Raw genomic sequence first — 14,762 nt, forward strand, 5'->3', positions numbered from 1 at the left:
GACAATGGCAAAGTAAATTGACACTTAACGCAAATCTGGCGGAAAACTGTTTCTTCATGGAAATTATTGCTACGTTATCAATAGCTTAAAACATGTCAAAGACTGCTTTGGGGACGTTTTGCTCCTCTCCTGATGATGGTTGTTTATTAAAAAATTATAAAGATGCTTAGAAGTCAAATCTTTGGTTCAAGTTTTTTGGTAAACAAATTCTAGAAATTGTTTTATCTTCATGTAACTATCTTTAGAAGTACATAATGAAATGATATACAAAGATAAGAAAATTGGATTGATAACAGACGAGTCAACCATTGAACGACTGTGCTTATAAGTATTTTGTTATGTCAAAAGTAATCCCAGTAGTTTTATTGATTACATATTATAAAAAAAATCAGAATATGTATTAATAACTTGTCTTAAAATGTTTTTAACTTTTGACTTTTTAATATCGTTTGGCTCAAAACGCTAATTTTGTTTATAAAATTGTGGTTAGGATTTTATTTTTTAAATAAGTGAAGCGACGGCCATTTTGATACAAAAATTTTGTTTTTTCAAATACATATCCATTTTTGAAGTAAATAGTACGATTGATAAATATTTTACACAGCATTTACTTAAAAACTGCAGTTGATTAATTAACTTCCTATATTGATATCGAGTTTGTCCATAACAATACATATTAGCAGTTGCTACCACTGGTGAAAGTATTAAATATGTGAATCATTACAAACAACGTAAAGATGATCGCAATGAAATTAGGAAATAGTATTTAAGAATATATATTTATGTAATAAAAGTAACAATTGAGATTAAAAAAATATATATCTTGTGTTATCGTATATTTATATAATAGAACTCTTGACTTGCATCAGCCCGGGTAGCTCAGTCGGTAGAGCATTGGACTTTTAATCCAAGGGTCCAGGGTTCAAGTCCCTGCTCGGGCGGCAATATTTTTTTTTTTTTTTTTTTCTAAACAATCATATTTATTTTTTAGTTCATAAGTAAATACTTGATTTTAACATTTCAACCTTCCCGACAAGTGATTATAATATTATCATTAGAAGAAAACAAAACATTGATCGGTACACTATAGTTACAGTGAATTTTTACAGCAGAGCCATGGCGTATCTTTTGCATGATACAGAGTTAATTATATTTTCATAATTCATTAGAATTAGATTTGGATTAAAAAAGTATTTCTCAAAAATGATCTCTCAATTAAGTTTCATGACCATTAATCAGGACTGAAAATGTCTTCAACGGGAAAAAATATGACAGTTTTTCAAGATTTTGCCATTGATAATTTGCCACCACTGCCTCCCATAATGTCACTTTCCAAATGTTAGACCGACCCTTCAATTCCTCAAAAAGACCCTTGGTGGTTACCATTTATTTTAACAATTAAGAGAACACCTTTTAGGTATTCATTTTCCGGACGAAGAAACAGTGATGATGGAGATAAATGAGAGGCTCGAGGCACAAACAAAAGAATAATTCCAAACCATTTCAGCATCGTTACAACAAAATGATTATCGTCGTTAGTCAATAACTGTTATGTGGCATCTGCTAAATTTCACCAGAGGCAAAAAAAAATTGTTACAATGTTCATTTAAATTTATCCTCAAAGTTGGCGTTGAAGACTCCATTGTCAACGCACCAGTAGTCCGTCTACAGAGTAATAACACAAATAACGCAAAAAGTGAGGTTAGATTTAAACAGCTGATCCGTGATCTGTAATCCGTGGTGCGTTCACAATCGACTCATCAACGCCAACTTTTAAGATAAATTGAAATGAACATCCGATATGACGGAACAATTTTTCACGTTTTACACTCTACAGAGATACCAAAATCTGTCGAGACGTGGCAAGATTTCAAATTATAAAAATACCACATTGAAGCTTTTGAGATGACGACCATGTTATGTCGAAAAATAAAATTGTGTGAACTTTTCTTTGACATATACCTAGGATAAAACCCCTTGATATCTTCCAATTTGTCAGTTATATATGATTATCATTATGGTGGATACCTCAGAATTATAAAGGATGGCAATTACATCTAATTCATTAATTAATTAATAGTTATGATTAATGGTGACTCAGATATGATTATGTAACATTTTAACAGTTTAATAAGTCTTGTAAACCCACAACAGAAAGAAAGTAAAGACAGTAATTTGTCAAGAATTTTTGTTCTTTAATCATGGAAATAGGGCCACAACATTTCTAATCAAATTATCAATATGACAATGGTTTCCCAAGTGTTTTTGTCTTCAATTAGGAAACTGGGAACATCGTCACTAACCTCACGTTAGTTCTCGCTTGTCAGAACTAAATTAGATAAAACTAAGATTTTTTTTTTATTGAATGTAGGAAAAATTGCTCTCCACTTTGATTTGTTTTTTTAAATCAGAGAAAATAAATGTTTATATTATTTAGGAGACTTTTTCGCAGCACGTTGACGATTTATTAGCACTAAAACTTGGACCCATTACTGGTACTAATCGCCTTGAGTACCGTCGTCCCTAACCCTAATAAAAAAATACAACCACTATCATAACTGGCAAATTTCCAAGTCATATTCGCCACCATAAATAACAATTTTACAATTCCGAGTAATCGCTCGTTTCTTCACAAAAGGAACCGTCGTTTACAGTTACGTTTATTGGCGACAACCTCTGCGAAAATATCAATGCAACTCAAAGAAAGTAAACTCCAAGGGTGTTTTTTGTCAATTCGAATTTGTTACCTAGCTCGGCTAAAAAGTAAACGTTTTAAGGACGTTGCACCTTGAGAGTCGCTCATGCACGTCTTGCCATTTTTGCAATGTGAACACTTCACAATAGAATGTCATTGGACAAGGTGGACAAATTTGCGACAAACTGGATGAAGGGTTGTAAATCCACGTCGGTTTGGTGGCAAGAGTTGTGATTTACGGCGCTTTATGGGTTTATTGCGATTTTGGCAATGGTGCAATTTCTTTCAGTTCCAGGAAGGCGGATCTTGCATTTGCGAGGGTTGGGGCGAGTCGTGACGAAAGCGCTTAGGAGTTATGGCCCAAAAGGTGATTACCTGGTGATGGTTTTACGAGCGGTCGTCGGCCTCGCCAAAAATTGCATGCAGAATCTTTACTTTTAAGCTCAGCCAGATGTAACACTCATTTAAAATCTAATCAGAAATGGATCGTTTTTATTGTCTGGAAGCGCCGAATCACTGGAAAAGAACTTCAATCTGGCTGTTTCTCATCAAAATACAGTTAGGACAGTGGGGCCGAAATTACCGACATTAACATATCTTTGGATGAAAATTTAGATGGATCTCGAGTTACAGAGAGTGATGGTATAATAGGAGGGCCCGTGTTTCCTGTTTTATACCTAACGGTACCAGACGTTGGGGATGATATTCATCAAATCACGGCACAAGGTGCATCTGGAACAGATGGTTCTCTAATCATCCGCCCAAATGACCCAGATTCTAACAACGAACAGAATACTAATGGACAGTTTTTAACCCTTTCGGCATCCCCTCATTAGTGAGCTACGACAGGTGCAGGACGGCGGAGTTCTGGAACCCGTTTACCCAGCGCAGCACCAAATGGAGAACTGATTCCGTTTGACCTGAAGTGGTGCTAAGATCAACATTAAAAACCGCTAAGTGGGACCCGTTTCAGGCATGTTAGGGGCTAGTAAAAAACGGTTTGACAGCTTCTTGACCTATATAGATATTACCCAAAAGAACACCACTTTACAAAATTGATAATTATCAATTCATTTCTAATAAATGATATTTCAAATTTTTAATGACTTTATAATAACACAAGAAAACGAAATTCAAATTTGAAAGTTACAAATTTATAAGAAGAATTTTTTTCTAAATACATCTGAAATTTTCGAAAGTAATTAAGTATCTTTAGGACTCTAACAAGAAACAAAAATTTATTATTTTAATTATGAGAAGAATAACAATGTTCTGAGGATTACAGCGAAAATTGTGACGTTTCTGTTTCACCCAAAAGTATCAATATTATACCTAGAAATGATGAAAGTGTAAAAAGCGTTTTAGTAGTCTTGCGGCGTTTTACAATAGTGTGTAAAGAAGTACCGTGAATATTTCACGAATATATGTTTGGTTTAACACTTATCATTATCAATGATTTCAGGAAGTGACTTTCTCCAAGAATGAAATTCTTTTTGAGAAGTAAAAGATTTTCGATGGCACTATTATTGGGTATCAATGGAACTCATATCAATCCTATTTTGTCTCACACAACACTACTGCTCTTGGCTGTCTTCATTGGTAGTACCTACATGTGTTTAAAATACGTGGAAAACTTACAAAGTTAAAAGTAGTACCAATAACAGTGATTCGGACCATTTTTTTTAACTTTATAGCTTGTTCCTCTATGGTTTTCGCAATCAAATAAACTACAGTGAGCGGCAAAAGTATGGAATAAATTCATTAAAAATTAAACAAAATTTTTTTCGAAAAAATCTTTGAACAGGTCAATTTTAGTTTATAAAAATACATATTTTAATATAAAATAAAATTCCAAGCAGTCATTTGTTTTCGAGTTATGACGTCATCGATAGTTTTTTTAAATAGAAACCTCCTATTTTTTTTTCTTGATTCTGATAGACCTTTTAATTGTCTAAATGCCAGTATAAAAATTTTGTTACCTTACATAAGGAAATTTTTTAGAAAAAAAATAATAAAGTTGAAAAAAATAAATTTTATAACGAACAAAAACAAGTCAAAAACTGTGTTAGTAAGTTCTTAAAATTATGGAATTAAATGTTCGAATTGCCATCCCCCAATTTGTTGACAAAAAGCAAGTTTATGAAGAAATTCCCACTGTTTTAGTTTCATCTAGTTTTTTATCTCCGCACCCAATCAAAATTAAAATTTCTATACGTTGTGTTTCTGTTAAATGAGTCATTTTCGAAAACGTTTTGTAAAACAAAAAACACATACGAATGAAATTGACAGTAACATTTGACTGTTTGATTTACCTACTTGATTTTTTGACTTGTTTTTGTTCGTTATAAAATGTCTTTTTTCCGACTTTATTATTTTTTTTCTCAAAAATTTCCTTATGTAAGATAACAAAATTTTTACACTGTCATTTAGACAATTAAAAGGGCTATCAGAATCAAGAAAAAAAATAGGGGATTTCCATTTAATAAAACTATCGATGACGTCATAACAAAAAATTTTGTTTAATTTTTAAGGAATTTATTCCATACTTTTGCCGCTCACTGTATATTTATTTTCACATTTGGATAGGTGTTATCTTGTTTTGATTTTTTTTTTCCAGGAGTTTTTAATACATTTTTCGGTGTGCAATATTTACCTTTGTTCGTACCTAGTACCTAGTAGGTACCTTGAAGACAGTGGAGTACCTATTAAAATAATTTGTTTCAATTTACAAAAAAAAAAAAAAATGATTAAAACTGCTGGAACAAAACAAAGACAATTTAAACTGTAGTCATTACATCTCACATTTTTTCTAAATATGGAATTCCTTAGATGAAAAACAAAAAATTAAACCATTTTTGTAATAATAGTCTATTACTTACTACTTTATTTTGCAAAATGATTTTGTATATCAAGAACTGAAAAGGATTTTAAAGACTACTCGGAATATTATTCTTTTGTTAAAATGTTTAAAATACAAAATGGAATATGATTCAGGATAGTACCACCATATTCCGCGGCGTTATCTTCAGTTTACAGTTTGACAGCTGTTGTAGGTTATCCATTATAAAAACTGACCCGTTTGTGGTTTCAAACACAACAATCAGAAAAGAAAAACGAACGATGTTATCGGTGCTGTTCTAGAGTACTGTCAGGATCTACTTTACCCATTTTTCATTTTTCCAATTATTCAAAAATATTGTATACTAAATTTTCCTTCACGTATTGGTAGTATCCAAAAAATTAAATAGAACTTGAATTTTAATCGTCACAACGTTATTCAGAGTAGTACTGCGAATATTACACATAGGCATACCCATTTCGTTCATTTCTAGTCGAAATCATTTATCACTCATTCTAAAAATAGCTAAATTATGTTTCCAGAAATATTCTCGAAGAAAGGAGTTCTTATCTCTTATTAGTGTGACTGTTCTCAATGAAAAATAAAAATTAGAGAAGTCAAAGTAGAAAAACTGGTGTCGGTGGTGCTCGACAGTGCATTGACCGACAATTCTACCGTAGAGCATCAGGTCTTCAAGATTTTGTGTATTTACCTCATTTTCTCGAACAATTTTGTAAAATATTTGAGAAACGTATTTAATCACGATGACGTAGTCCAAGTGGTACCGCAAATACATATTACAAAAACACTAAGATGGTTATTTGTTTAATTTTTCACTGTTTTGGTTTTGTTTTGTTCCTTTAGACCACTTGGAAAAGTACATGGGAACTCTTATATGCCAAAAACTGCCAAAACATCTTTGGCAAAAATGTTCTGCATCGCCCACTTGGCACTGCCCCTCTAATTAAATTACCGACAATTGGCAGGGCACTTTGGTCTTCAGTCCAGCGACCTCGTCATCTCCTGTATGACGAATAGTCTCGGCTCGTCCCAGATCGCCGAAGGGTCTGGATAATTTCCCGTCTGGCGGATTTCGTTGGGTCATTCCAGCTAGTGCATCTCGTTTTCAAGAACACAGAAGAAGAGTTCGTCGACCGGCGTTGTCTAATGTAGGTAACATGAGAGTGACGTCAGGCGCGTCACCTCCATGTTCCAGTGGTCTAGTTACACTCCGACAGTCTAGTTGGTCGAGCTTCCATCTTCTATGTGTGCAAGTCGACGGGTCGACGAACTCTTATGCATGTCCTCGATGGACACGAATACGAAGAGAAGAAATGAGTTCATCTTCGCTGTGTTGCGTCGACGGCGAATTTGAGTTTCTATTAGGTTAGTCCGGCCAATGGCCGTCCACAATGGAAAACTGAAGATATGGGTTGACGAACGGTGAAGGAATAATGCGCCGTGGTACCTCGCCGGGTACCCAACGGTCCTCTACTTACATGGAGAGGCTCCCATCGCACTCGAGGGACAGTTAAGATAATTTCACTCGTCTTCAGTTTTACTCCTTTGTCTGCAGCATCCGGTTATCATCTGGAAGATAATCTTCCGTCCCGTACTGCATTGTTCACGAACAACTCGTGACTCAGGCATGTCTAAACTTGATTCGATCAGTCGCAAATGTCAAAAATGACACAAGCACAGATACTTGTTCTTGTCATTCCGAAGAAAAACTTGTGCTGAAACGATTTTCCTGTAACAAGAAAATGAATATTCATTATTCTAATCTGCTACATTCCGCCAACACAAATAAATTTTGTTTTACATGAAGGCTTTTCATTACGATGCGGTGGCAATTTTACACCATCGATCTTAAATTTGTTGAGAAAAAATCGTCAAAGACCTTGGCTTCGACAAGTGAGGTTATTAGAACCTTCAAATGTGATTAAACATATTATTATCCTAGGCAAGCACAGGTTCTACGCACTTGATGCCTCCAGGCAGTACTTGTTTTTATCTTTTGTCATTTTTTCAGCGATCATGAATATGAAAATAACTGGTCATCCCGAAAATATGATACCTAGGAATGTATTTAACACTTTGAGAGATATTACCAAATAATTAAGTTTCGTTTAACGGCATTCCTAAATGGGTACTTACAGATAGGTGTGGAATGAGTCAAACCACAAAAAATTCCATTGGTTCAACTATTATTTTGAATTATCAATTATTGTTCTCTGCAAATGTGATCATTGTTTGTCGTAACTGATTCTGATTGATATTTGTACGGTGTTTGCCATGTAAAGAACGTTAGAAATAGCGTAACGGTTTCGATAATGTTATAAAGTGAATGTAGGCAATTCATATCTTCATTTTTTTTACAAGACATTTTAATTTTTACTAGAGAATAATTGTTTGAAAGATCTGTACAATGTTTTCACATGCTGATTATCGAAACGAGCCATTTATACATTTTTGTGTTTTTTAGATATTGCTCTGTTTACTTAAATGTTTCTTTGGACAAAATATTTTCAAAAAAAAAAACAATCAAACTGCAATTAAAATCTTATAAAAAATACATTGGTACGATCAAATACGAATTTCAAAAAATTTCTTTTTAAAATGTCAAATTAGCAAACCTGACGAAAATTACTTCTCCAACTGTATTTTAAAAAATCTTCAAAATGTAACGGTAGTCTGTAATTGGACTTCTACGGTAAAACTGAAAGTAGGTTCAAATACATAATAAGGAAAGAAATACAAATAAATCAGTTTGACAACAGTAGCAAAACTACGTTTAGCGATGAGAGAAGAAACAGCAAAATATTTTCCATTGGTGGCAAATATGGTCTAAAGAAAGGTACAGTGTGGAAATTACTTATGGAATAAATTCAGTAATTTCAAAACTAATGACATTTGCCGAAAACGCTGAAACAGGTCAATTTTTGTTTTTAATAATGCTTATTTTAAGTTACTTCACTTGTTCATGACGTCATCCATTTTTGAGCTATGATGTCATCACCAATTTTTTTAAATGACAACCCCCACTTTTTTCTTCTCTTTCTGATAGACCTTCCTACTACCTAAACGATGAATGAAAGAAATTGGTATTTTACATAACAATTTTTTTTCAGAAAATAAATTTTATTTCAAAAATGTAATTTTATTTTTAATGTACTTATTTTTTTTTCTATGTGGTTATTTAAAATCGAGGGTTTACTTTAATAGACCAAACAATTTAGAAGATTTATGACAAAGAATTCGCACTGAAATGTAACAAATCAGCCCTGACATTATTGAGCGCGGTGTACAGTGCCAAAAGTTGGCGGGGGATAATTTCAAGATTTGCGTTACATTTTATTGTTAACCCTAGATGTTTGTTTGTTTCGGTTTAAGGTCAATTAAAATTTTTACATTAAAAATTAAATTAAATTTTTGAAGTAAAATTTGTCATTTTCTGAAAAAAATTGTTATCTAAGGTACCAATTTTTTTCATTAATCGTTTAGGTAGTAGTAAGGTCTATCAGAAAAAGAAGAAAAAAGTCAGTGTTCTCATTAAAAAAAATGGTGATGACGTCATAGCTCAAAAATGGATGACGTCATGAACAAGTGAAGCAACTTAAAATAAGTACCATGAGAAATAAAAATCGACCTGTTTCAGCATTTTTGACAAATGTCATTAGTTTTGAAATTACTGAATTTATTCCATAAGTGGTTTCCACACTCTATAATACAAACTTTACAGTGAAGTCTCTTTCGCCTTCACATGAGCAGTTAAAAACTAGAGCAAAGATTGTAAAGTTGGTAGAATCTGATGAAAATGTTGTTCTTTCTGTAGAAACATTTTTGGACAATGAATTAAATTTAAACGAATGAATATTCGCAAACTGACCTCTGAGGCAAATTAACCGGTATTGACCAGGATGCAAATGGATTCCTTGAAAGATTAGTTAGAGTGGATGAAGCTTGGGTTTATCCGCTTTGACCGAAGTCAAAAAGTCAAAGTGGAGAGAGTAGAGACATAAGATTTAACATTTATATAGTTTGGTAGGTACTCCGGATTGATTATTTTTGAAAAACGGTAAAGTTATGGAAAAATTGAAATGAGATTTACACAAGAGCTTTTTGTAGAAAAACTGTACATATTATTTTGATTTTGTTAATTGATAGTTTTTTGATAAAAATTTCTGATCAGTAACAGTGGTTCAGTCGTCAAAACAGAAAATTATCTACAAAAATAAGAAGTTCGAGTGTAATTCGACGAGATCATTTTGGGGCTCTAAAATAAAATAATACAAAATATTAGTTTTATTTTACATTCGTTGAAACAAATACTTTTGCCGCAGGAAACAGTCAACAGAGGTATTTATCGCTGTCACAAGGAAGGCTTGTTATAGAGGAACAAAATTAACAAAATTAAAAAGCACCTTCGTTGTGCACATTTTCCGAAGGATGACGCTACGATGGTAAAACCAAACGAGTGGTCCGAGACACAAAAGAAACATTTTTTTCCAAGCATTCCATTAGTAAGTCTTAAGTGAATATTTAAAAAATAAAATTACTTAAATTTTCCTATTATTTTGCTTCTGTCAGGAGGTGAAATTGAAAGTATGTAGGTGGGTTATGTACATATAAGAAAAAATATTATACTGGAGCTTGACAACAATAGCGGGCGTTCTTTTGACAAATAAAAACCAAGTGGTTAAACACTTTCCATTGTTGCCAAATACGATTGAAATAAATAACAATAAAAAAATTAAATCAGTTTTTAAGTCAAGTCAAAACTATCACAACTTCACAACTATCTTCTTACTTAACGCTATGCAAATTCACTTTGAATGCATGCCAATTATTATTTTTCAATGTTATCTTCCTTGATGTGTAAACGTAAACACTTTATTTTGCTAATTTATGAGTAAAGCAAAATATTTTGTAAATATTTCTTACCTAAATTTGATGATTGCATACTGATGAATTACATTTTTTTATTGCAGTATGAAATCACTTTACTACCCATAGCCATAACTTAGAGAGGAAAATAAAGAAAAATAAGCTTAATGGCTACTTTTTACAAGACAAGCGTTGAGGAATTTATTTCTCAGTTTTTCTTAGCAAATTGGTGTTATGTCAGACACGCGATTAAATGTCAAGTTTTAATAATAAAGAACCAATGAACACAAACTTCTTTAGTTTGTTACAAAAACGTAAGATTTAAGCAATACAAGTAAGAAAATATTTAAAAAGTATTAAAGTCTTGTGAGTTATGGCAAAATTAAGTACCTATAACTAAGTACATAACGAAAAAAATCAGGTCAACATTTAGGGATACAAAAATATTGTATTAATAAATCGATTTATTAATCAGTAATTTTTTTAAACAATAATAATTAATCAAAAATATTATCAATATTCAGTTAAACCCTTTTATTTTACGTTTTGCCTCGATCCTAGATCAGATCCCAAGATTTTAACTTCCCTTTCATTGAGCTTTTGACATTTTAAATGTTTTAATAATTTCGTTTTTTGCAACAGTAGCTCTCAAAACACCTGGACAAGGATAAAAAATTCTCATTTTGTGTTTGTTGCCAACAGTTTAGCTCTTTTAAATTTCTTTGAAGCTAAAATATTTATATTTTACATGAAGCAGATTACTTTTAGATACATTACGTTTTATGCAGCTACAATCTTCAATAAGTAAATTTCTTAAAAAATGAAATAAATTAGCTTAAAATCACTTTGTTTTTTAATACTTAATGGACAATAAAATATAAAGAGAAACTTTTCCTTCCTTGAACCAGTAATATATTAGTTTTTTATGGTGATAATATCGGTGACAATTTTATACAATAATAAATCTTAAATTTATGTCCTGTTAAAAACACAAAAAGGGGACTTATTAGTTTGTAAGTTCCACAAAAAAATTGTTGTTTCTCCTTGTATCAAATGTTTAGACAGTAGATAAATAAATTACAGTTTTTTGTCATTAACTCTAGGAAGTGTTAACAAATGGAATTAAACCGGAAATCGCTTTGAATTTTATTCAGTTAAAAGATAATCAGGAAGAAATTAATTAGACCAGTATCAAAGAGACAACCAACAATGTGGATATGTAAAGCAGTTTAGTCGAAAATTATAATTTTACTGTCTCTACAGCCACAATGGAAGACATTTCTTTACTGTCTTCATCAAACCTATTTCATATTATTTTTGACACTTGCGATGTGGCTTTACAAAAATATCAGTGTCAGTAAGCTTAAAGTGAAAATAATAAAAATCGAAAACCTGTTGGAACTTATTTTCTTCTTGAGCTTTCAAAAACTCTTGTCATTTTTATTTTTGAGTTATTTGGATTCCAATTTTATTCCATTTCTGCTGTAGAGCCCCATTTATAACTAAAAATATTTACCTAAATCTCAAATTTGAGACTACCTATCTATTTATTTTTTTTTTGCAGAATTATGTAGATAAAAAAAGTTTTCGTTTATTGTTCTTAAAAATGAATAACTATGATGATGAATAATTTTTATGGTTTATGGTTTTTATTTTTTTGGTTTTGTTCGGTCAAAAGATAGATTTATCTCTGAGTTTCCATAAAGATTAAAAAAAACGACAAATATTTTTATACATAATTAAATGACCACCCAGCAGGTTGCCTACCCATAGTGTGACATAAAGTAAAAGAGAAACTTGTATCTTTTTGATAATGATAATGTACAGGTTTTGGTTTACTGGCGCGTAGGGCCGGCCTTGCTGCCAAAGAAACTGCCGAAGAACTATAAAGTATCGAAAATTCTTCAGCTCCAGCAGTGATGTCACTCTCGCTAATCCAGTGGCCTCCAACTACCTACAACCCAAAAAAAAAAACCTATTAAAAATAGACGCTGATTCTTGTCTATGAGCTGACAGCCTATTAAATTTTGTGTTATTGTATAATATAAACGGTTACTAACCTTTGGTAACAATCACCATAGTTCCGAGTGAAGGCCAAGCTGGAGGAAGTGACGGAATAATAATGATACGGACGCGCCGACATGAATCCCGACATTTCCATCGCCTTCAAACCGAAGCCTCCACTCTCTACCGCCAAATTCGTGCAATTCCACTCATTTTTCCGTCGTCACCTCTTTCGTAATACTGCTCCAAATCGTCGGGTCGTGTGGGCGCCTAGCATAGCCCACGAACCCCCGCCGGAAAACCCGCGAAGAATCTATCCCACTGCCTTATATCCCCAGTGGCGTCCGTCAAAACCCACCGGTGTCAAGACTACCCACATCGATGCCCATGCGAAAACACGGTCATCAACCTCTACCCGTAATGTGTTACGCTATCCTTCGCAATACGAGAGAAATCGCGGACGTCTTTGCGCGTCCTCGAACCTCCGACGAAGAAGTCCCGCGACGGATGTCGCTGCTCTGGCGCGCCAGTAGGTGTAAAAATGCCGCGAATTGAGGGCGAAAGGTAAACCGTGAGGTGTGTTAAAGTAAAATCGGAACGAAACGGAATTGAATCTGTGAATTTCAAGTGAAGAATGACGACCGGAGAAAATGAAGACGGTTACGGCGGGGCAGAAACGCCGCTATACCTATTCTGAAAATGTAGATTCGCGTCTTGGTTTGCGCTTTTTTGGCGGATTTTTTAACCTTGAAATCTATGAAAATCTAAATTGGCCTTGAGATGATCTGCGTCGCTGTTTTATCTACCAAGAGGTAGAATGTCGTGTCATAAACAGTTTGTTGCACCAATAGATAAAGTCATTCAGAGTCGATTAGCATTCGGCCATAAATTAGTCGCGACCACTCTAGAGACTATTCCGCGATCCATCGCCGAAACTCCATCCTGAAAGGCAACCACAGCGCTTAATTAGTCGCTAAAAGTCTTTTAATTACCTGTGACATTAGACAGGAAGCTCGGCCATTTAATCCGACCGATTTTGACACATTTGACACTATTAGTGTCGCGTGAAGTATGGTGCGCTTCCGGTCCAACTATGCCGGCTGTCATTTTTGACACTTCCAGCAACTGTCAAGTCGTCGATTTCTTGGCATCTAAAACCAAACACCAATTGCCGGAATAAAACAATAAACAATAAATTACCACCATTACATGGTCGTTCTTGAGGCGTTATCAAGTCCTCCTGTGCGACTCTCGCACTTAACCTAAGCGTGGATTGGCTCCATTCTCGCCTAAAACAAAGCCAAGTGTCAGGTTCATTGACTTGTGACGTCAGCGGACCTAACCTAACGTAAGTGAAGACTGCGTTCCAACAGCAACTTTCAAATCTTTGTAGGTGTTGCATTCCACCCTACATTGTGCGCAGCGAACAGGAAGGAACGGATTATGTCACCTCCAAGGGCAAAGACCATCGGTCGAGGACTTCCTCGCGTGCGGAAGTGGGTCAGTTTTGGGTTGAAAAGGCAAGGTTCGAACAGGCTCAAGTCGGCCGCTGCAGACGTCAATATTGACGTTGCCTCAGTTGGACGATTTTTAGACCTCTTTCAGTGCGAAATGAAGACTTGTATAGGTGCTAAACAGAATGTGTTACGACCTGGGTTTGTTGAACTCGTGCCGATGTAGAACAGCAAACTCGATTAAATTTTCGTTTCGTTCGGAAGCTTTTGTCTCCACGTGAAAAATCACCCTTCTCTCGATCCGGACATTTTCTTCAATCGCATTCCACTTTAGCATTTTTTCCACTCAATTCGAGCGCAGGGTTGCCGACCAAAGCGAATCTGCCTGACTAATGCACCTTGACAAACATTGTGTAATGCCCTGCTTCCCCCCAATAAAAAGGGTAACGGTACCGTCATTGTGACGAAGAAAGTAATTAGGAAGAGTTTTGGTCCTTCCCGAAACTTTCTACCCCCCGTGGGTGTTGTAAATTACAGTAAAAGGACATTGTTGCGGTTTATGGCAAACCACCCTCTGGTTTTACGTTCGTTATGTCTCACCCCAATTTCTAAGGGCGCTGTCACTATTTTGAAATATGCCACAATTACCGGTTGACCTAGAGAAAAATGTCTTGGAAATGGAACTGTCAGAGCTCTTTTATTCAAATTTGGCTGTTATGGTGGTGAAATTTGTCGAGAATGGTCGTAAATCAGTACCGGTGGCGGTCGTAGAGGAATCAGTCTCGGCTGGGGATTAAGGCGTAACAAACAATTCTTTTTGTAATTTCAAGGACAAACAGGATCGCGTCGTTGTCAGAATTTGTGTTCAAAAAATCGATTGAAA

The 14,762-nt window shown here is 34.3% G+C and overlaps 1 long non-coding RNA gene and 1 other non-coding gene across 2 annotated transcripts; one reads left to right on the forward strand and one right to left on the reverse strand.

Annotated features, from left to right (window-relative positions):
• The first annotated feature begins 868 nt into the window (after nucleotides 1-868).
• TRNAK-UUU (transfer RNA lysine (anticodon UUU)) lies at nucleotides 869-941 on the forward strand. The gene has a single exon. It is a non-coding gene; the product is annotated as a tRNA-Lys (tRNA).
• An 11,300-nt stretch (nucleotides 942-12,241) lies between these two features.
• Nucleotides 12,242-13,902, reverse strand: LOC138130922 (uncharacterized). The gene is made up of 5 exons (XR_011159674.1): nucleotides 13,769-13,902; nucleotides 13,626-13,714; nucleotides 13,418-13,576; nucleotides 12,482-13,367; nucleotides 12,242-12,375 (listed from the first exon to the last, which is right to left on the reverse strand). It is a non-coding gene; the product is annotated as an uncharacterized lncRNA (long non-coding RNA).
• Between the last annotated feature and the right edge of the window lie 860 nt (nucleotides 13,903-14,762).

The sequence above is a fragment of the Tenebrio molitor genome, chromosome 5 (genome assembly GCF_963966145.1).
Source record: "Tenebrio molitor chromosome 5, icTenMoli1.1, whole genome shotgun sequence".
NCBI lineage: Eukaryota > Metazoa > Arthropoda > Insecta > Coleoptera > Tenebrionidae > Tenebrio > Tenebrio molitor.